The 24,729-nt window shown below is 41.2% G+C and overlaps 1 long non-coding RNA gene across 1 annotated transcript in view; it reads left to right on the top strand.

The window, feature by feature from the left end:
* The first annotated feature begins 1,382 nt into the window (after positions 1 to 1,382).
* LOC142656254 (uncharacterized) overlaps positions 1,383 to 24,729 on the top strand; it is a 226,358-nt gene continuing 203,011 nt past the window's right edge. Inside the window, exon 1 of the long non-coding RNA XR_012849635.1 lies at positions 1,383 to 1,434. This is a non-coding gene — a long non-coding RNA (uncharacterized LOC142656254). The remainder of the gene's footprint in view (positions 1,435 to 24,729) is intronic.

Here is a 24,729-nt window from a genome sequence, read left to right as displayed (position 1 = left end):
GACCAGCACATTTCATTATTATTTTTGAATTCGTTTTCATTTTCTCAAACAAAACCCTATTCTTCTCCGTACACGTCTCCTACACCTTTCCACTCAAGAAACCCAAATTTGCTAAGCACTCGTTCAAGAAATATAATTTCCAATCTTGCTAAAGTCATGGCCGCCTTTATTGTGCTGTCATCTCTGCTCTGCAGATGGCATCTATGACTGAATAAAAATCCATGACATGTGAGGTGCTCAGGGCAGGCTATGAAAGGAAAGCACCTGAGGTTGGTTTCGCCCCTGTGGCACACATTAGAGAAAGGTCTCTGCCTTTTCTCAAGCTCAGTGGTGGTAGAGCTGAAATGAAGATTGTAAAAACGTCAAATGAAGGGGGAATGCGCGGAAGATTCATTCCGCCACAGCCATAATTCAGTAATGTCTCTAAGTAGCTGAAAGAAATATAATAAATGTTTTTCCACAGCATTGATCATACTGTATCAGAGGAAATATTAGTGTGCATGGAACCATGATTATAGGGGCAGTAAGTATTGAGGCAGAAAAAATACTTAAGGCTGGAACCCTTTATGGGTTCAAACATTACAAGCCGCTATTATTTACCTCAAGAAAAATCCTAATGCAGTGGCCAATCGCTAAATATTATAGAAAACTTAAAGCTGATACCCTGCAAATCAGAAGCCAAGCCTACACCACACACAGAATATTTTAAATACAGATGCTTCAATATGTATAGTCCTAATAAACCCAGACAATTCTGGACATAAAAATTATAGCACGCTCATAAAGCAAAATCTTCTGCTGTATTTTTATCCGGCGAGAATATATTTTATTAGGCTTCTATATATATGGTTTCAATAAAATTGCAAAAACATAGGAACTCTTCATAAATCTACAATATTAAACAGACTGATTTATTTTGTGTGAGAAAATGTTTTTTTCCTGAGTAAGAGACAATTATAGGACAAAAAACGTAATAGTTTTGAACAAAAAGACTCGCAGGATGAGCCCAGGATATTGATACTGATAACGGATACAATTGTATTTTACTGCTCTAGACAAAAAAATATATTTTATATATAAACCCCTTTAACCCTTTTAGATCTGGGAGAAGATAATTAACCCTCAGCACCTTACATTTAGGCACAGTGGTTAATGCACTGGCGTAGCTATAGGGGTCGCAGCGGTCGCAATTGCGACCGGGCCCCGAAGCCAGGGGGGCCCACGGCCCCCCGCACCACATCAATAAAAAGTTACTATAGTAACTCGGGCCGCGGGCCCCTGTTACTATAGTAACATACTTTACTTACCTTCCTGGTTCCGGATGGCAGCGGAGGTCCTGATGTCAGGCGCTGTGCGCAGCGCATGACGTCACAGCGCTATGCCGCCGCGCACAGCATCGAGACTACAGAACTCCCGCCGCGGCCGAAGAGGAAGGTAAGCTTAGCCCTGACTGGCGGGGTCCGACTCCCGGGACCCGCCAATCAGCTGTTTTGAAGGGGCCGCAGCACTCGTACGAGAGCTGCTCCCCTTCATTCCGGTCACACTGTGAATCGGTGTCGGCGATTCACAGTGTGAGCAAGTAGTGAAATGAAGGGGAGAAGCTCTCGTACGAGTGCTGCGTCCCCTTCAAAACAGCTGATTTGCGGGTCCCGGGCGACACATCAGCTATTGATGGCCTATCCTGAGGATAGGCCATCAATGTTTAGGGACTGCACAACCCCTAAGCCTACGATGTAGCAGGCTTAGGGGGCCCATGAGACAGGATCACAGATTGTGTGATCCTGTCTGCTGGGCCCTTTATCTAAGCCAATCACATGGTAGGCTTAGATACATGGCCCATGTGTGATCCTGTCTGCTGGGCCCTGTATCTAAGCCTACCACACTAGGTTTAGATACAGGGCCCCAGCACACAGTAATCTTATACTGTATAAGATTACTGTCTGCTGGACCCTGTATCTAAGCCTACGTTGTGGTAGGCTTAGATACAGGGTCCCACAGACAGTATCACACATGGGCCCTGTATCTAAGCCTTAGGGTATGTGCACAGACACTAATTACGTCCGTAATTGACGGACGTATTTCGGCCGCAAGTCCCGGACCGAACACAGTGCAGGGAGCCGGGCTCCTAGCATCATACTTATGTACGACGCTAGGAGTCCCTGCCTCGCTGCAGGACAACTGTCCCGTAGTGTAATCATGTTTTCAGTACGGGACAGTTGTCCTGCTAGCATCGTACATAAGTGCGACGCTAGGAGCCCGGCTCCTTGCACTGTGTTCGGTCCGGTACTTGCGGCCGAAATACGTCCGTCAATTACGGACGTAATTAGTGTGTGTGCACATACCCTAACACGTGTTACTAATCGTTTTTTGTGTGTTTTCTTACAGGTTCGGTCGTTGGACTACAGGGATTCCAGGACTACTTCGATGACAGCTTTTTTTTTTTATTAATAAAATGGTTAATGAGGGTTGTGTGTTTTTATTTTTTTATTTCAATAAAATATTTTTTCTATGTCTTTGTGTTTTTTTTTAAACTTTATTATCACCGCCTTAGTAATGGCCGCCGGCTGATTGACAGCATCCATTACTAAGGCGGGGCTTAGTGTTAGCCGATGCAGAGGCTAACACTAACCCCCTTTATTACCCCGGCACCCAGGGGTGCTGGGAAGAGCCGGGTACGATCCAGTACTTGACCATTTGTAGTGATGGTCGGCCACTGGGGTGGTCGCAGGCTGGTATCAGGAGGGGAAAGGCCAGATACAGTGGCCCCTACTACCCTGGTGATGCTAGGCTGCTGCTGCTTTATTGTATCTGGCTGGTTATGAAAAATGGGGGGGACCCCACGTCATTTAAAAAAAAATAAAAAATTGGAAAGAACGATGTCGGGTCCCCCCCAATTTTCATAACCAGCCAGATACAACACAGCAGCAGCAGGAAGCATTACAAGGGTGGGAAGGGCCACTGTTTTTGGCCTTCCCCAGCCTAATACTACCAGCCTGCGGCCACCCCGGTGCCTGCCCGTCACTACAGATGGTCGGGTACTGGTTCGTACCCGGCTCTTCCCAGTACTCCTGGTGGCGGTGGGTACCGGGGTAATAATGGGGGTTAGTGTTGGCCTCTGCACCGGCTAACATTAAGCCCCGCCTTAGTAATGGAGGTTGTCAATCAGCCGGCGGCCATTACTAAGGCGGTGATAATAAAGTTTAAAAAGATACAAGCACATAGAAAAAATATTTTATTGAAATAAAAAAACAACCCTCATTAACCATTTTATTGAGAATAAAAAAAACGCCGTCATTGAAGTCCTCGTATCCGAAGTCCAACAACCGAACCTGTAAACAAACACACAAAAATAATCAGTAACACATAAAGAAGCAAAATTATTATTCTTACCTTTCCTGGGTCCAGCGCTGGAGCCGCAATGTCAGCGAGCTGGGCCCTGTATCTAATACTATCATGTGTGATACAGTCTGCTGAGCTGTGTATCTAATCCAATCATGTGTGATACTGTCTGCTGGGCCCTGTATCTAATCGTATCTTGTGTGATACTGTCTTCTGGGCCCTATATCTAATCCGATCATGTGTGATACTGTCTGCTGAGCCACTGTATCTAATCCTATCATGTGTGATACTGCCTTCTGAGCCACTGTATCTAATCCTATCATGTGTGGTACTGTCTGCTGAGCCACTGTATCTAATCCTATCATGTGTGATACTGTCTGCTGGGCCACTGTATCTAATCCTATCATGTGTGATACTGCCTTCTGAGCCACTGTATCTAATCCTATCATGTGTGGTACTGTCTGCTGAGCCACTGTATCTAATCCTATCATGTGTGATACTGTCTGCTGGGCCACTGTATCTAATCCTATCATGTGTGATACTGCCTTCTGAGCCACTGTATCTAATCCTATCATGTGTGATACTGCCTTCTGAGCCACTGTATCTAATCCTATCATGTGTGATACTGCCTTCTGAGCCACTGTATCTAATCCTATCATGTGTGATACTGCCTTCTGAGCCACTGTATCTAATCCTATCATGTGTGGTACTGTCTGCTGAGCCACTGTATCTAATCCTATCATGTGTGATACTGTCTGCTGAGCCACTGTATCTAATCCTATCATGTGTGATACTGTCTGCTGAGCCACTGTATCTAATCCTATCATGTGTGATACTGCCTTCTGAGCCACTATCTAATCCTATCATGTGTGATACTGTCTGCTGAGCCAATGTATCTAATCCTATCCATAGTTTATAGGGTCGTAGTGCTATAGATATGCTATGCTGTCTCATATACACACTTTTTTTGGGGCGGACACATATGTATTGGAGCTATTTCCCTGACATTTTAAGCCCTGAGGGTATGTTCACACGGCAGCGTCTGTTATGGCTGAAATTACGGTGCTGTTTTCAGGAGAAAACAGCACCGTAATTTCAGCCGTAATGGCATGTGCAGGCGTCTTTTGCTGCTTCCATTACGGAAGTAATTGAAGCTGGTTTTCCATGGAGTCCATGGAAAACGGCTCTATTTACGTCTGAAGAAGTGACAGGCACTTTTTTGACGCGGGCGTCTTTTTTACGCGCCGCCTTTTGACAGCGGCGCGTAAAAAAAATGACCGTCGGCACAGAACATCGTAAGACCCATTCAAATGAATGGGCAGATGTTTGCCGACGCTTTTGAGCCGCATTTTCGGACGTAATTCAATGCTAAAACGCCCGAATTACGACCGTAAATAGTGTGTGTGAACCCAGCCTTCGTGACGCCCCCGGCTGCTAGTGCTGCATTGTTGGGTCACTTAGGAGACCCAGCGATGCAGCTGAAAGCTGCGGACCGTCGGCCATGAGAAGTTTGCGGGGGGGGGGGGGGCCCAGTAAGAATTTTTGCATCGGGGCCCATGAGCCTCTAGCTACGCCCCTGGGTTAATGACTACATTTTCGGGTGTGCAAAGCACCAAATTAAGTTACGTGCAGACGCTGAATAAGCAGGATACTTTAAATTCACTTTATGGAGCAAAAAGGCTCGAGAAAAGGCTCAGTTTTGAAGCTGATATGGATAGAACTAACTTAGAAAATCAGATCATTAGAATTTTCTTAGCAGCAGGAGTTGACTGTGATGATTTTATGGGAATCATTGGCCTCTCCATGTGTCATGGACAGTGACCAGATACGGGAAGGGGAATGACTAGATAATGGATGGATAATCGGATTAACAACAGCACAGTAAAGTTCTTACAGCCACGTTCAGACATGGCAGAATTTTTCTGCTGCATATGTTGGTGCAGATTCGGGGCAATTACGTAACGAATCTGCACCAATATTTGCATATTTGACAGGTAATTCAGACATTGCAGATATCACAGCGGACTTGCCACAGATTTCAGTTTTTGCATTGCAAAAGCTGAAATCCGCAGTGAAATTCCGCTTCTTCTCCGCAACATAATGTGCATGCTGCGGAGGGAAAATTCTGCTCCGCAGCCTAATTTCCACAGTTATTTACCGCAACGTCTGAACTAAGTTTCCTAAGAATGTATAGAAACAAATGTAAAAAACGGCTGCTGCAGAATTCCACTGTGGACTGTCCGCAGCAGAATTCAACAGCAATTCCGCCACGTCTGAACGTGGCCTAACGCTATAATTCTGTATGGTTGTTTTTTTTCCCACATTTTGCTATATTTTGATTTTTTTTAAGTTGGCTGTTTGAAGCCAGTTCTGGTATTGAAGCATTTTATATCCAGGACTGGAATATAGAAGTAGCAATACATTAACCAACTAGAACTAACTAGAATTCCTTGCTTCATCAGAATTGGCCGACTTGAAAACCTGGGATCTGAGCACTGTTGGGCTCTGTATAACACTGATATCTCTACTGTAAAATATAAAATGACACTGTATTGTATGGTGTTAATATTTGCGCACTACATAGTACACTTTTTTGGCCACTTTGTGGCACTGGTATTTAGCCAATATATTGTAATTATTGTTAACTTCTTCCGACCACAGCCATTTTTCAGATTTTTATTTTCGCTTTTTCCTCCCCACCTTCCAAAAGCCATAAAGTTGTAATTTTTTCCGTCAATAAAGCCGAGTGGGGCAAATTTTTTGCAGGACGAATTGTCGTTTTTCATGGCACCATAAATTGTACCATATAATGTACTGGAAAACGGGCAAAAAATTATTTGTGGGGTGGAATGGGAAAAAAAAATGTGATTTTTCCATTGTTTTTTGGGTTTCGTTTTTGCAGCGTTAACCGTGCAATAAAAGTGACATCTTAACTTTATTCTGTGGGTCAATATAATTACGCTGATACCAAATTTATATTGTTTCTTTATGTTTTACTGCTTTTACAAGGAAAAATCGAATTGTTACAACACAAAATAGTTTTATGTCACCACTTTCTGAGAGCCATAACTTTTTTATTTTTCTTACGCATATGATGACTTAGGGTATGTTCACACGATGAGAGGCATTTACGTGTGAAAAGACAGACTGTTTACAGCTGCCTCGTTTCACACGTAAATGCTCCTCCTCGTAATTTACGAGGCGTCTGAGACGCTCATAAATCTTGAGCTGTGCTTCATTGAGTTCAATGAAGAACAGCTCAAATTACGTGGCAAAGAAGTGCCCTGCTCTTCTTTGCCGAGGCAGTCCATTTACGCGTCGTCGTTTGACAGCTGTCAAACGACGACGCGTAAATGACAGGTTGTCTGCACAGTACGTCGGCAAACCCATTCAAATGAATGGGCAGATGTTTGCCGACGTATTGTAGCCCTATTTTCAGACGTAAAACGAGGCATAATACGCCTCGTTTACGTCTGAAAATAGGTCGTGTGAACCCAGCCTTACTTTTGCGGGACGAGCTTTTGTTTCTATTGGTACCATTTTGGGGTACAAAAGACTTTTTGATCACTTTTTATTCCATTTCATTGTGGAAGATGAGGTGACCAAAAAAAAGTGATTCTGGAATTTATTTGTTTATTTACGGCGTTCACCGTGCGGATTAAAAACTGTGATATTCGAATAGTTTGGACTTTAACAGACACGGCGATACCAATTATGCTTTTTGGGAAAAGGAGGGTTTTCTGAAATTTTTATATATTTTTTGTACATAAAAAAACTTTCTTTAACAGCTTTTTATTATTAGTCTCCCTAGGAAACTTGAATCAGCCATCCTTGGATCGCTTGCACTATGTATTGCAGTATATTTTTGGAGGTTTTGTTTTTACGGCGTCCATCAGGCGGTAAAAATGACATATTCACCTTATTCTACAGGTTGATACGATTACGTCGGTACCAAATTTATATGTTTTGTTTTATGTTTTACCACTTTTAAAAAAATAAAACTATTGGCTAAAAAAAAATGTTTTGTGTTGCCATATTCTGAGAGCCATAACTTTTTTCCTTTTCCATCAATTTAGAGGTCTGAGGGCTTAAATTTTGTGGGGTGAGCTGTAGTTTTCACTAATACCATTTTGGGGTACAAGCGACTTTTTGTTCACTTTTTCTTCCTTTTTTTTATAGAGCTAAGGTGACCAAAAAAACAGCAATTTGCATGTTTTATATATTTTTTTACATCGTTCACCGAGCGGGTTAAACAACACTATATTTTGGCAGATCGGACTTTTACGGACGCGGCGATACCAGTTATGTTAACTTTTATTTTTTGTAAAATTTCTTTCGAGAAAACATGGGAGAAGGTTGTTTTTTTTTTACTTTTAATATATATATTTTTTGGAACATTATAAAAATCTTTATTAAACTGTTTTTTACTTTTTTTACTAGTCCCCCTAGGAGACTTGAAGCAGAGATCCATAATATACAAATGATATACAAATCGCTTGAATCGTTTGCATGATAAACAGTTTTTTACTTTTTTTGCTAGTCCCCCTTGAAGACTTGAAGCAGCGATCGTTGTATTGCTTGCATGATATACAAACATGGCAGACCTGGGGGCCTTTATTAGGCCCTCAGACTGCCATAACAACCACTGTAAACGGCCGATCGTGCCGTGGGGGGCGCAATGGCGTATTTGAGGGGGCGCCCCCCTGATTCTAACAATTTAAATGCTGCGGTCGCGATTTACAGCGGTAAGTAAGGTTTTAAACAGGCGGAGTCAAAGTGATCTTTGATTCAGTCCGTTGCAATGAGGTGTCGGATGTGTTACACAGCCGTCACCCACTGTGTATGGAGCGAGCTCAGCCCGTAAGCCCGCTCCATACGTCCCCTTAACGCAGGGGTCGGGAACCTATGGCTCGCGAGCCAGATATGGCTCTTTTGATGGCCGTATCTGGCTCGCAGACATGAGCTTCATAACCCCCTCCATTTATATTCGTTGTGCTCCGCAGCTCTTACTTCCGCGTTGAACCGTGCATCTTACGTTGTGCTGCCACTGGTGCGCATACGCTGCCAGCAGATTCCATTTACCTCTATGGAGAGAGAGGGAGCAGCGTGACGTAAGATGCAGGGATCAACCCGGTAGTCGGAGCTGCAGAGCACAACGAATATAAATACATATTCGGCAGGTACCGATCGCTGCTAGTTCACTCTTGGGGGGCTTTAAATCAGTTTCTTATACCCCCAAGAGATGATTTAAAAGCCCCCAAGCATGAAATATAGGTGGCAGAAGTCCTTTAATTCCAGGGGAGTCCTGAGGGAGAGGTTTTATTTGGGGAAATGGCTATGTTCACACTGTAGAACAGATTTTATCTGTCGCTGAATCAGCGGCAGATAACATCTGCCGTAATCAAAATTTTCTCTATGCAGATTTCACTGCATTATGCTGATGCTTATTTATATTTACGGGAATGCAATCTGCAGCCCCGTAGAAGTCTATGGGAGTTCCGCCAAATATAGGACACTGCAATAGGTTGAATCGCAGCAGATTCTGCAACTGTGGCATGGATGCAGAATCCGCAAGTCTCCATAGACTTCTATGGATAGCAGATAAAATCAGCGCATATTTAAAAAAAAAAAAAACAGTGTGAAAGCAGCCTAATAGTGTCACAGGCCAATCACCGCTAACTGATGCCTGTATACAGCACTTAAGGCAGTGACACCCCGGTGCTTTCCAGGATTGCGGTGGAGGTGATAGGATGTGACATCTTGCACAATCCTATCACAGCCAGCGCTGCAGCCTCCACTATTCCAGGCAGCGGTATACAGGCAGCGGATAGCAGTGATGGGACTGTGACATTAGTGGTGGTCCTCTACTGTTAGAAGCCCACCGCTTCCACCAGGTGTTTTCTAAGACACCCCACGTTTTTGGGTGACAGTAATATAAGACTGTCTTATTCTCAGAGAAACTAGATTTTTGGCACACTTAGGCTCCTATTCACACTGAGGAATGAAGCACTGAAAATTGTACTTCATTCTTCAGTGTTGGCGCGATGAACATGACACTGACAGATACAATTGCTCCAGCGGTCACTTAGTACACAAAGGAGTGTTCCTCTCTGCTGCACTAAGCCACCGCTGGACCTAAACAATAATTCGCTGTAAAATAATAAAATAGATAATTGACATAACTGACAATGCGTTGTGTGACATGTCCAACATTCCAGCTTCTTTCTTCTGCGAATGCCTCAAAGCTGGCATTCTCTCAACATCAGGTGGGAAGAATGCCAGCTTCCAGTCATGCGCAGGAAAAAGAAGAAGCCAGACTGCTGGACTGATGTCATGCATCGCAAGCTCACAATGTAAGTTATTTATTTAATTTTTTTACTGCTAATTACCATTGTTTCAGTCCAGTTGTGGCTTTATACAGCAGGGAGGAGCATTCCTTGCTGTACTAAGTGAACATTGGAGCGATTGATCTGTCAATGGCCCTTTAAACATATTGTACGGCTCTCGCGGAATTATATTTCAAAATATGTGGCGTTTACGGCTCTCTTAGCCAAAAAGGTTCCTGACCCCTGCCTTAACGGCTACCGTGTACCAGTACGTGACATGTCGTTAAGGGGTTAATAAATGTAACAGTACAAGTTTCATCATTTAGGCTAGGGCTACACGGCAACTTTGGCCTCCTCACTGGTTGTATGGCCAAAGACCGCTTTGTGCCCCTGCGTGCACCACACATAATTGAAGCCACGTTGCTAGATTTCTTGTGACTGTCGGGTCGTGGTCGCAGCAGTCCGCGGGTCGCAACGTGGCCACATTTACTTTAATTACATGCGATGCACGCAGGGGCACACAGTGATCTTTGGCCGCTTAACCTGTGCCGCCTTGTAGCCCTAGCATTAATCGTAGTTATCTTTTCCTTCCCTACTTTCAAAAAAGGGGATGTGGTCCTAACACAATTTTATTCAGAAGTGTCAACTTACATTGTTTACTAAATGAATGACAAGTGCTTTCTCGTGCATTGTGGGCACTGTATTGTGGCATTATTTGGGCATGTTATGGTTCTAGATGCTGTATTAAAGTATTTTTGATCACTGTGTTGCCCTTTTAAGTGGGAATTAGATGGAAGTATTGCTTGGGTACTGTAGTACATGAAAACAGCATAGCAATATCATTTGAGCACTGTATAGGACTGTTATTTGATAATTTGGGGTTTTCTTTACATAGGGGAACTTTACTATGGGTATGGTCATATTGATGCAAAGGGCCTAAGATCCCAAACATTTTGTACCCACAGGTGTCTGGAATGTGACTTCTGTACTGGTCATGCATGATATAGGATATCAAACATGATCCTATTTGCACATAAATACTCATTCACCTGATTGTCTACCAGTTGTTTCAGTGTCCCTTAAATAGCGTCCGTCATCGAAATTCAGTTTTGTTTTTTTTCACTTTGGTCATTAATTCAGACGATAAATATGTGATTCTGACTTTCTTCCAGTATCTTACACTGCAGCTCTGAATTGCATCTATGTATCTTAATAAAATGGCTGCTCATGAATATTCATTGGGGGTTCTTTCCTTGTCCAGTTCTCTTAAAATACAGGCTTGAGCAGCTGATTGGTCAGTCATGTCACCTGACTTACTTAGCTGATTCTGATTGGTCAGAGCCCATACTGCAGTACCAGCCTTTAGACTCATTCAGACGGAAGGCAACCCTTCAGACTAATTCACTTTAATGTAAAAGTTACTGGAAAAATCGCCTGAAGAGACACCAAAAAAGTTAAAGATATAATTTACCTGTCTGCCCACAAGGGAATATTTATCATAAACTAATGTTGATTATACCCCGAAAATTGGTGACAGATACAATTTAAACTATTCAATTGTATTCATCTTATATAAATAAATATATCTCTTATCAAAAGATAATGGTGCTTTTGTCATACATGTGTACAGTTGTGTTTTTGCATGTGCCCACATGATGTCAGTGTTGTATATGTGAGATAGTAAAACAAAACACATGTGTAAGTGGGAGGTAGGAAAATATTATTTTGGAGTAGTCACTGCAGCAGGGTAGGAAGAGGGAAAGAACAACATAGTCCAGGAAATAGGAAATTCTCTCCTGCTGATGACATCATACTCTTTTCATCACCTTTAATGATATGAAAGGAAAATTTGGTATGTGATAATTAGCCAGAACATGATAATGGAAAGGGACTTCTTTCATGTCCAAATCTCAGTATGCAAATAAAGAGATAAATGAATTGTGTATTAGTACCTGGGCGATCCATGGTTCCCTTCATCAATTATTTTGAAATGTAATTGTGAAACGTTGTAGGATTTTGGCAATGTCATTGACTTTCACACCAATTTTGGCATTTTCTCAGTTTCTGAGTCAGAATCTTATAATATAGCACAGTTATAATGCTTTCATACACAACTAAAGGAGGAATGTGACACCTTTATTCATGAAACTAAGTAAAAATATTTTGTTCCAGCTCAACCAAAATTGCTGAAAGGTAAAAGGTAAAGTTGAAAAGGCACTGGAGATTTGAAAATATAAAATCTAAAGTTCAAATTATAAATATGACACATATGTACAATCTGACATACTGTATATATATGTATGCATTTATGCATCATTCAGCTCGAATATTAAAACCATCTGCCTAATATTGTGTAGGTCTCACTCATGCTACCAAAACAGCTCTGACCCGTCGAGACACGGACTCCTTAAGAACTATGAAGGTGCCCTGTGGTATCTGGCACCAAGACATTAGCAGCAGATCCTTTAAGTCCTGTAAGCTGTGAGGTGGGGCCTACAAATGCACAATCGGATTTAGATCTAGGGAATTTGGAGGCCGTCAACACCTTGATTTCTATCATGTTCCTCAAACCATTCCTGAAAAATGTTCTATTTTGGCAAGAAGCATTACCCTTCTAAAAGAGGCCACTGCTATTAAGGAATATCCCTGTCATGAAGGGGTGTACTTGGTCTGCAACAATGTTTAGATAGGTGGTACGTGTCAAAGTAACATCCACATGAAAGTCAAGATCCAAGTTTTCCCAGCAGAACATTGCCCAGGCAATCAAACTGTCTCCACCAGCTTGCCTTTTTCCCATAGTGCATCTTGGTGTCATTTATTCCCAGGTGACGCACCCGGCAGTCAAAATGATGTAAAATAAAACATGATTCATAAAACCAGGCCACCTTCTTCCATTGCTTTATTGTCCAGTTCAGATGCTCACATGCCCATTGTAGGCTTTCAGCAGTGGACTGGGGTCAGCATTGGTACTCTGACCAGTCTGCGGTTACACAGCAAGCTGCGATGCACTATGTTCTAACACCATGGAATCATATCCAACAATCTATGCTATAGTAGCTCTTCTGTAGGGATCGAACCAAAGCGGCTAGCCTTCGGTCCCTAAGTGCATCAATGGGCCTTGGGTGCTGTGACCCTGGTGCCAGTTCATGGATTGTACTTCCTTGGACCACTTTACCTACCGTTTTGGAGATGATCTGACCCAGTAGTTTAGCCATCACAATTTAGCTCTTGTCAAAGTCGCTAAAATCCTTATACTTGAATATTTGAAATTCAAGAACTGACTGACCACTTGTTGCCTTATATATCCCACTCCTTAACAGGTATCATTGCGTGTGTGTGTATAAATATTTTACAATTAAGCCAGATGACCGCTATAAGTTTTGCTTCAGAAACCTCTGGTGATCAGCTATGACCACAAAGGGCAACTCTGGGCAAACACGCATTTCCCGCATTCAAATTAATGGCTGACCATGTAAATCATTGGCAGCTGTGTCCACCAGAGTGAGGGTTGCTAAATGTGAGTGACTGTCAGCTGTGGCTCATGGAGGGGCTCATAGACAGATGTCCATATTCCCTAGTAGGGCATAAAGAAAAGGGTTGTCTCCATGTATATTTATACAGTAATCCTCATTCTCATATAAATAAAGCATTAACCCCTTCCCTCTTTGGCCTCTTTTGACCTTCCCGACAGAGCCTCATTTTTCAAATCTGACGTGTCACTTTATGTGGTAATAACTCTGGAATGCTTTTACCTATCCAAGCGATTCTGAGATGTTTTTCTCGTGACACATTGGACTTTATGTTACTGGCAACATTTTCTCGATACATTTAGTATTTAATTGTGAAAAACACAAAAATTTGGCAAAATATTTTTCTAAATTTAAATGTATCTGCTTGTAAGATAGGCAGTTATACCACACAAAATTGTTACTAATTAACATCCCCCATATGTCTACTTTAGATTGGCATCGTTTTTTGAATGTCCTTTTATTTTTCTAGGACGTCACAAGGCTTAGAACTTTAGCAGAAATTTCCCACATTTTCAATAAAATTTCAGAAGGCTATTTTTACATGGGCCAGTTTAGTTGTGAAGTGGCTTTGAGGGCCTTATATATAGAAACCCCTAATAAGTCACCCCATTTTAAAAGCTTCCCCCCTCAAAGTATTCAAAACAGCATATAGAAAGTTTCTTAACTTTTTAGACGTTTCACAGGAATTAAAGCAATGTAGAGGTGAAATTTGCAAATTTCTTTTTTTTTGTTGCAGAAATTCATTTTTCATCCATATTTTTTGTTGTAACACAGACAGTTTTACCAGAGAAATGCAACTCAATATTTATTGCCCGGATTCTGCAGTTTTAGGAAATATTCCACATGTGGCCCTAGTGTGCTAATGGACTAAAGCACCGGCCTCAGAAGCAAAGGAGCAACTAGCGGATTTTGGGGCCTTCTTTTTAAGAATAGATTTTAGGCACCATGTCAGGTTTGAAGGGCTCTTGCGGTGCCAAAACTGTGGAAACCCCCCACAAATGACCACATTTGCGAAACTACACCCCTCAAGGAAATTATCTAGAGGTATAGTGAGCATTTTGACTCCCCCCCCCAGGTTTATTGCAGAAATTATTGGAAGTAGGCAGTGAAAATTAAAACCTACATTTTTTCAAAGAAAATGTAGGGTTAGCTAATTTTTTCTCATTTCTACAAGGTCTAAAGGAAAAAAAAGAACTGCAAAATTTGTAAAGCAATTTCTCCCGAGTAAAACAACACCCCATATGTGGTCATAAATGGCTGTTTGGACACACGGCAGGGCTGAGAAGGGAAAGTGCGCCATTTGGCTTTTGGAGCTCAAATTTAGCAGGAATGGTTTGCGGAGGCCATGTCGCATTTGAAAAGCCCCTGAAGGGACAAAACAGTGGAAACCCTCTACAAGTGACCCCATTTTAGAAACTGAACCCATTGAGGAAATTATCTAGGGGTATAGTGAGCATTTTGACTGCACAGGTTTTTTCGCAGAAATTATTGGAAGTAGTCCGTGAAAATGAAAATCAACATTTTCTCAAAGAAAATGTAGGTTTAGCTAATTTTTTCTCATTTCCACAAGGACTAAAGTCTCAAAGGCACTGTAAAATTTGTAAAGAAATTTCTTCCGAGTAAAACAACAACCCACATGTGGTCATAAACGGCTGTTTGGACATCAGCAAGGGAAAGAGCGCCATTTGGCTTTTGGAGCTCAAATTTAGCCCCTGAGGGGACAAAACAGTGGAAACCCCCCACAACTGACCGCATTTCGGAAACTACACCCCTTGAGGAATTCATCTAGGGGTATAGTGAGCATTTTGACCCCACAGGTGTTTCATAGAATTTATTAGAATTGGGCAGTTAAAATAAAAACAATCCCTTTTCTTCAATAAGACGTAGCTTTAGCTCAAAATTTTTCATTTTCTCAACAAATAAAGGAAAAAAAGAACCCCAACATTTGTAAAGCAATTTCTCCCAAGTACGGCAATACCCCATTTGTGGTCATAAACTGCTGTTTGGGCACCCAGTAGGGCTCAGAAGGGAAGGAGCGCCATTTAGCTTTTGGAGTGTAGATTTTGCTGGATTGGTTTCTGGTCGCTATGTCACATTTGCAAAGCCCCTGTGGGAACAAAACAGTGGCAACCTCCCAGAAGTGACCCCTCAAGGTATTCACCTAGGGGTGTAGTGAGAATGTTAACCCCGCAGGTGTTTTTCAGAAATTAGTGTGCACTCGATGTTGCAGAGTGAAAATGGGATTATTTCCATAGATATGCCAATATCTTGTGCCACCATAACAAGACAGCTCTCTTATTATTATGCTGTATTTCCCGGTTTTAGAAACACCCTACATGTGGCCCTAATCTTTTACCTGAACATTCGACCAGGCTCAGGAGTGAAAGAGTACCATGTAAAATCGAGGCCTAATTTGGTGATTTACAAAGTATTGGTTCACAATTTCAGGGCTCTGATGTGAAGTAATAAAAGAAACCCATGAGAAGTGACCCTATTTTGGAAACTACACCCCTCAAGGAATTTTTTAAGGAATGTAGTGAGCATTTTCACCCCACAGGTCTTTTCCATAAATGATTACGCTGTGGATGGTGCAAAGTGAAAATTTTAATTTTTCCCTAGATATGCCATTTCAGTGGCAAATATGTCATGCTCAGCTTGTGCCCCTGGAGACACACACCCCAAAAATTGTTAAAAGGGTTCTCCCGGGTATGGCCATGCCATATATGTGTCAGTAAACTGATAACAACCTCTAAGATGCAGCGATCACTGCATCTAAGGCGTTAATGGCAGGGATCGGAGCTAGCTCCGGTTCCTGACGTTACAGGTGGATGTCAGCTGTAACATACAGCTGACATCCACTGCTGATGACGCCGGCTCAGCTGCTGAGCCGTCACCATCTTGTCGTCGGCTACGGGGCCTGAACGGTTTCCGTTCTAGGCAGACCGGGAGACCAGTATTAAGCCTCCGGTTGCCATTGCAGCCACCGGAACCCCGGTAATTTCATTGCCGGGGTGCCGATGAACTGCAAACACCTTATATGCAGCGATCGCTTTAGACCGCTACATTTAAGGGGATAATGGCATGGATCTAAGCTAATTTCGGTCCCAGCCATTACAGCTGGATGTCACCTGCAATACACCGCTGACATCCGGCGATGATGGCACCGACTCAGCTTCTGAGCTGGTGCCATCCATTTGTTGAAAGGATACGGCAAAATGCGGGAAGCACTGGCTTTCCATGACATATCCATACGACAAATGTCGGGAAGGGGTTAATAGTAGTTTGAAAGAAAAAAAATGTCACCTCTTTTTTCATTGTGTAACGTTCTTGACCATGATGATTTGCAGCAAGTGAATCGAACTGAGCTGAAATACCAGACACAGCCCAGTGACAAAAATTGTGATGTTCCCAGAAGAAAGCAGCCATGTTTTTTTGTTATCTCATACAACGCCTTTAAATGATAAAATTCTGGCTACCTACATTTATTACTAGGGGAGCTTAGGAGATTTTTGTGTACTGCTGATACATTAAGCTCAATTATAGAATCAACCAAAATGTTTTCCACATTGAGTTTTAGAACCACTCTTGTTACAAAATGTACTTACTACAAGAATAACAGACCACCAGGCCTTTGACCTATGATAAGGCACCATGGAGATGTATTAGGGAACACAACAAAAAGTTTAAATTCCCTTGCAACGCCACCACAGGACAAATGAAGCATTACATAGTGTACGTATAAATCAATTGGCTGTCCATGTAATACGTGGACGTCCTGAGTCCTCCAAAATGGGAGACACTCTTTGTACCTGCCTAAAGAGGAGGATCCTGAATGGAGAACCCCCCATAACTTTTAACTCAGAATTTCCTAATAGGGTATTTGAAACTATTTTCTCCTCTAAGATTTGTGCATACTGAGGTGTAGCTCGCTGATAATAAGCCATAAGATTGTAATAAACAAACAAACTAAACTAATCTTATCAAGGGAGAAAAAAAAATAATCAATACTATTATATTTTATGGGGATTACTCTAGTAGAATCCAATTTGGGCCAATGTAGTACGTGCATCCTGGAATAAAAAATCTATAATAGAAATTTAAACAATAAATGTTTAGCTAAAGCAATTGATCTGGATGTTATCTGATTTACACTGAAGTAAAATATTTCTTCAGTGACAATACTTAATCCCATTGCATGCTAAAGATGAAGGAAAAAGCAGAATAGGTCACAAAGAATTGTTGACCTAGATTTCAGCAATGTTACAGAAGTAGGTTACTTGCCATCAATGGGACGCTGGGCTTTAAAGTGTAAGCCATTGTTTTCTATCCACTTCTGGCAGCAAAATCAAAGAAAGGACTGTACAAGTTTTATTTAGTGAATGCCAAAGAAATACAATAACACTGAAAGGATATAGGCAAATCCCAGTGGTTATCTCCGCTGCCAAATTTTGCTCATGATAGAAGCTTTACAATGACAGAAGATCTTTGACAACTGCTGAATTGTATCAGTGCCAAGGGAAGGAACTAGCGGGCTGGAAGGTGAATACGAGAGGTGGCAACAATTCACTCAAATTACACATTTCCTTAGTCTGCTGTAGATAACTAAAGAGGGGAAGAATAATAATATTAGAGCAAATGCACTGGAGAATAATGTTCCATGATCAGACAGAAACATTTTCTGGTATTAAATATAATAAACATGTTCATGTGATGTGTAGAAAGGAGGGAAATAATATACTACAAGAAGAAAAATTCAGTTAGTATTTCTAAAACAACTATTGCGGCCTCCATTATTACTGTATTTATGGGAAACTATAGTATATATATATATATATAAAAAATAATTACAATCTATTTGACAGATTTTTTTTTAGACTATAAGACAAAGCAGACTATAACAGAAAATTAGGAAACAAACAATCTAATTCAGACTGGGTAGTGGAGGGGTTAATAGTGGGGCTAATGCCACCATCCTTGGTGGTCTAGTGGCAGTAGGGAGGTTAATGTTTGTTTCCCTGGTGGTCTAGGGTAATGGAAGGGTTATTGTCTGATGCCTCAGTGGTCTAGGATGGAAGAAGGGGTGAAAAGTTGACATCCAGTGGTTTACGCACCTCCCCAGATTACAACAATCTGTCCTGCTGTATCCTGTATCTCTCTCTTTCACTGGAAGCTTGTGATGTGCTCATAGCATTAAACTGTCCCTTCCTGACCTGCACTGATCCTACAGATCAATACCGGGGAGTAGGGGTAGAAGGAGGGCTAGGCAGAATAGGAGGTTGCCTAGAGTGCCATTGAGGGGGGAGTCCAATTTATTGATTTAAAGGATATGTACACCTTCGAAAGTTATTATTTTTTTTTAATATAAAAATGTTAGTCAGTGTGTTTGGTGCAACTTTAAAATTTGTTTTTATTAAAAATTATTTTTATTTTTTGAGATACAGCTGCTCTATATCCTGTATACAGAGCAGCTCTATCGTTCGACAAGACGTGAATGTGTCAGGTCCGTGGGACTTATGTGTTTAGTTTCAGCAGGGTCCTGCGTGTCTCTGACACGCAGGATCCACTTGTAATCTATCACATCGAAGTTATAAACTTAGATGTGACAGATAACAGGTGGATTACACGCAGGCCCCGCCTTCACTGAACCTGTCAGTTCCGCAGACCTGAGGGGTACAGGATTCAGCGATACAGGATACAAAGCAGCTGCATCTCAAAAAATAAAATTAATTTTTAATATAAACTAATTTGAAAGTTGCACCAAACACAGTGACTGACATTTTTATAAAAATATATATATATATTTTCAAAGGTTTACATAGCAAAAAGCAATGTTCTTTTTTTTTTTTACCAATCAGTTTTTCTTTATATATAAAAACACTAGGGATTGGTGGGGAAAGGGGCAACAAGGGACAATTTAATGAATGATTAACCGCGTGACAACTATCGTGCTGCACCGCAAAAACTGAGGTAGCACAAATAGCACCAATATAGTGTCTTATAGTCTGAGAAATACTATATTTATTACTATATTTATTAGTGAAATTTTAATATTTTTTAATTTCTAATTTTTTATCTGCTCTTTTTGCCAGGCAGCAATCAAATATATTCGGTCCATTACCCTTATTGTACAGCTCCTTACTCCAGCAGGGACTTACATACAGGTAAACAACAGCCAGTCAAATGTAACTATGTCTTCCTGTGCCAGTCTGTGCAGTCTAAGGCCACATTCAGACGTGGTGGAATTGCTGTTGAATTCCGCTGCGGACTGTCCGCCATGGAAATCGGCAGCAGCCGTTTTTTTAATTGGTTTCTATACATTTTTAGGTAACTTAGGTCAGACGTTGCGGAAAATAACCTGGCCAAATTCTCGCCATGGATTTGGGAAATGATAAACCATAAAAAGAAGCCAATGAGCTGCATGTGACATTGTGGCCACCATGAACACTTATTTTACTTTTTTGAAATCTGATCATGCCCATGGGAAACAGAATAAAACCTGTTCAATAATAAACATTCTATAGGGCTACAACTCTTTCCACCATGTTAGACTTCACTCCATTAAAGTTCATTTCTACGGTAATACCATAAACAGTGTGAAAGTGATGACTTGGTATTTTATTCTTGTTACAGAGCTGAATATTCTGACAACTCTAAGGGTATGTTCACACGGCCTATTTACGGACGTAATTCGGGCGTTTTTGCCCCGAATTACGCCCGAAAATAGCGCCTCAATAGCGCTGACAAACATTTGCCCATTGAAAGCAATGGGCAGACGTTTGTCTGTTCACACGAGGCGTATATTTACGCGCCGCTGTCAAATGACGGCGCGTAAATAGACGCCCGCGTCAAAGAAGTGACCTGTCACTTCTTTGGCCGTAATTGGAGCCGTTCTTCATTCACTCCAATGAATAGCAGCGCCAATTACGGCCGTAATTGACGCGGCGTTCAAGCGCCTGCACATGCCGGTACGGCTGAAATTACAGGGATGTTTTCAGGCTGAAACATCCCCGTAATTTCAGCCGTAACGGACGCCCTCGTGTGAACATACCCTTAGAAGGATCTGCCAAGCTCTTTAGCTAATAGTATGAATATATTAGCTCTGTGCTACAGAATTCCAAGAATTGTGTTCTCTGAGCAAAGCCAGGTGACCGATCACCTGCCTGTGTGTAATACTGAGCATATGTTGAAATGATGAAATTTTACAAAAATATCTCCATCTGTTTTTAATGCATTACCAAAATAGGAAAATGTGAGATCAGTGCTCTACTCTGGATTCTTGAAGGATATGATTGGAGATAAATGACTCTTTTAGTAATTTCAGGCGTAAAAAAATTCTGGTCAAAAGCTACAGTTTGGGCAACCTCTTCTCAATGCCTCCCCTGGACCTGCCACATGTGAGGAAATAATTTATCTCTTCACCTTTCCAATTTAACTGGGCAGCCCTGATGCATTTCTAAGGACACCCATTCAAAAAAACTAGGTCATCTTGAAGGTGAGAGCCTTTATGAGTTGAGCTCTGAATGTCCTCCAGGTTCATTGAATGTTACTAGGCTTCCACAGACCATCTGCTGATCCTGGTACCATATACACTTGCTGTTTTTGTTTTTGCTGGTCCATCCCATGTACTGTTTGCTTTCTACACCTTCTGGACTGTTGCATATACAGTGAAGGAAATAAGTATTTGATCCCTTGCTGATTTTGTAAGCTTGCCCACTGTCAAAGTCATGAACAGTCTAGAATTTTTAGGCTAGGTTAATTTTACCAGTGAGAGATAGATTATATTTAAAAAAAAAAACAGAAAATCACATTGTCAAAATTATATATATTTATTTGCATTGTGCACAGAGAAATAAGTATTTGATCCCTTTGGCAAACAAGACTTAATACTTGGTGGCAAAACCCTTGTTGGCAAGCACAGCAGTCAGACGTTTTTTGTAGTTGATGATGAGGTTTGCACACATGTTAGATGGAATTTTGGCCCACTCCTCTTTGCAGATCATCTGTAAATCATTAAGATTTTGAGGCTGTCGCTTAGCAACTCGGATCTTCAGCTCCCTCCATAAGTTTTCGATGGGATTAAGGTCTGGAGACTGGCTAGGCCACTCCATGACCTTAATGTGCTTCTTTTTGAGCCACTCCTTTGTTGCCTTGGCTGTATGTTTCGGGTCATTGTCGTGCTGGAAGACCCAGCCACGAGCCATTTTTAATGTCCTGGTGGAGGGAAGGAGGTTGTCATTCAGGATTTGACGGTACATGGCTCCATCCATTCTCCCATTGATGCGGTGAAGTAGTCCTGTGCCCTTAGCAGAGAAACACCCCCAAAACATAATGTTTCCACCTCCATGCTTGACAGTGGGGACGGTGTTCTTTGGGTCATAGGCAGCATTTCTCTTCCTCCAAACACGGCGAGTTGAGTTAATGCCAAAGAGCTAAATTTTAGTCTCATCTGACCACAACATCTTCTCCCAATCACTCTCAGAATCAGCCAGATGTTCATTTGCAAACTTCAGACGGGCCTGTACATGTGCCTTCTTGAGCAGGGTGACCTTGCGGGCACTGCAGGATTTTAATCCATTACGGCGTAATGTGTTACCAATGGTTTTCTTGGTGACTGTGGTCCCAGCTGCCTTGAGATCATTAACAAGTTCCCCCCGTGTAGTTTTTCGGCTGAGCTCTCAACTTCCTCAGGATCAAGGATACCCCACGAGGTGAGATTTTGAATGGAGCCCCAGATCGATGTCGATTGACAGTCATTTTGTATGTCTTCCATTTTCTTACTATTGCACCAACAGTTGTCTCCTTCTCACCCAGCGTCTTACTTATGGTTTTGTAGCCCATTCCAGCCTTGTGCAGGTCTATGATCTTGTCCCTGACATCCTTAGAAAGCTCTTTGGTATTGCCCATGTTGTAGAGGTTAGAGTCAGACTGATTAATTGAGTCTGTGGACAGGAGTCTTTTATACAGGTGACCATTTAAGACAGCTGTCTTTAATGCAGGCACCAAGTTGATTTGGAGCGTGTAACTGGTCTGGAGGAGGCTGAACTCTTGATGGTTGGTAGAGGATCAAATACTTTTTTCTCTGTGCATAATGCAAATAAATATATATAATTTTGACTATGTGATTTTCTGTTTTTTTTTTTTTTTTTTATATAATCTATCTCTCACTGGTAAAATTAACCTAGCCTAAAAATTCTAGACTGTTCATGTCTTTGACAGTGGGCAAACGTACAAAATCAGCAAGGGATCAAATACTTATTTCCTTCACTGTACATGCTATGATTTTTGCCTGCATTTTTGCTTTCACTGCTGAATCCTGAATTAGTTTTTCTGCTGCTTCGTCTGCTTTCTGCAATAAGAGCACCTGTTTGGAAAGTTCTTGGTCTTCTCTAAATTCTGACACAGCCCTTTTCCAGGAGCTTTTATGATCATTGATCGCAAGAACGCCTAGTATAAATATCTGTTTCTTTGTTTGTTTGTTTGTTTTTTTGTTTGTTTTTTAAAATATGTTTAAATATACATTGGCATATATTTGTGAATATAATTTCTTGGACAGAATTTTTGGGCAGAAAAATCATTGAAACCATTTAACCCCTTTAGGACCAGCCGATTTTGGGTCTTTAGGAGGAAGCATCTTTTTAATTTTTTCACCGTTGCGTTTCGAGAACCATAACTTTTTTATTATTTTTTTCCTCCATGTAACTGTATGAAGACTTGTTTAATGCTGGATGAGTCATATTGTTTAATATAATAATTTTGGGGTACATATAGATTATTGATGACCTTTTCTTAGCTTTTGTTTTGGGGGGGATGGAAAAACCAGCAATTATATTGCATTATAAATTTATGCCGTTTACCGAGAAGCATAAATAACATGTTACCTTCAATCTTTGGGTCAATACGATTACGGCAACACAAAATATGTAAAGTTTTTTTTATGTTTTACAACTTTTTCCCAATAATAGCAAATTTCATGAAAAAAAAAATGGTTTGTATTCCAAGAGCCATAACTTTTACATTTTTCCGTCGATGTAGTTGCATATGGGCTTGTTTTTTGCCGAATGAGTCATATTTTTAATAGAACCATTTTGGGGTACATATAAATATTTTTATGGGAAAAATGGTTTTATTTTATTTTTACTGTGAACATTGTATTTTTTTCTTAGTAAATTTTTTAAAACTGTATTTAATTATTTTTTTTATCTCCCACTGGGGGACTTTACAACATCATCTTTTGATCCCTTTTACAATGGTTTACTTAAAATACCAAAGCTATAGTGCCTGTCACTGTAAAAGCAAGAGGCAATCTATAAGGCAGTGCCTTTGTAGAGTCCCAGCTGCCATGACAAACATCGGCACCTTGCGATCGTTTTGCAGGGATGATGATTGGGAAACAGAGTGAGCCCCCTCCCTCTGTTATTCTTAGATGCCCCGGTCGCTATTGACCCCTGCATCAAAGGGGCTAATGTCCGGGATCGGTGTTATTTCATTATCCCGACCATTGCAGCGGGATGTTGGCTGTATATACAGCCGGCACCCGCTGCTGATTGCGTGGGTACAGCTTCTGTGCCCGCACCATCACCACAACAATTCTGTATGTCAAGGTCCGAGAAGTTAGTCCTCGTCACGACATACAGTTACGTCATGGTGTGCAAAGGGGTTAATAAATAGGTAATGATTCATTTTTACACAGACAATTTTGTTCCAGTAACTACTGTGACTCTCTCCTTACCAATATACAGTGTTCCTGTAACTTACTCTAAATAATTCTTCCTTACCTGTCTTGCCAAGCTTTACATCTGTCTCACATTTCTTGCCACCCACACATCTGATTATAAGGAAGCAAAAAGAAGCAATTAAAGCCTGTTTTTATAAAGTAGACCACCTCCGACGCAGGGTCCATGTCATTCAAAATTGGCCTTTGAATGTTATGACCCATGCAATTTCACGGGACAGCTTCTTGATCTATGACATCATCAGTCTTTACAGTTACATGGCTACTAAGTGATTAGGTTAAGAAAATGAAGTCCATGGAGTTTTATGCTAATACCAGTCATCACAGATTTTAGTGGGCTTCAATTGACATCTTCAAAGAGTCATTTAAATGTGTTAGGTATTAGGAATAGCCTTTAACAACTTGCAACATGGTCCAAAAAGTTGGGTAATATGATCCTTTCTTGGACAGTATTACAAAACACACTACTACTGTATTATACCATGCGGATCATTTGAGTACTTTATTATCCACAGTACTTTATGGTAGAATTTGTAAATCTAATAATCGCTTCTATTATTTTTTTACAAAACCTCTTTCTCATATTCCTGATACAGCTGGGGGTAGAAATTATTTTGAGCCTCAAACCTAACACTTTGTACATCTTAGTACTGATGAGCAGCTATGATGCAAGGGACCTAGATTGACATTATTGTATAAGAATAATTTAATGGAGTATACACTGCCAGCAATACATCTTGTCAAACAGTTTTGGACTGAAGTACCATGGGCCCAACAGAGTAAAGGGTTCTGTGGGCCCACC

This window comes from Rhinoderma darwinii, chromosome 6, assembly GCF_050947455.1.
Source record: "Rhinoderma darwinii isolate aRhiDar2 chromosome 6, aRhiDar2.hap1, whole genome shotgun sequence".
NCBI lineage: Eukaryota > Metazoa > Chordata > Amphibia > Anura > Rhinodermatidae > Rhinoderma > Rhinoderma darwinii.
This window is presented reverse-complemented; position numbering and strand designations above follow the sequence as displayed.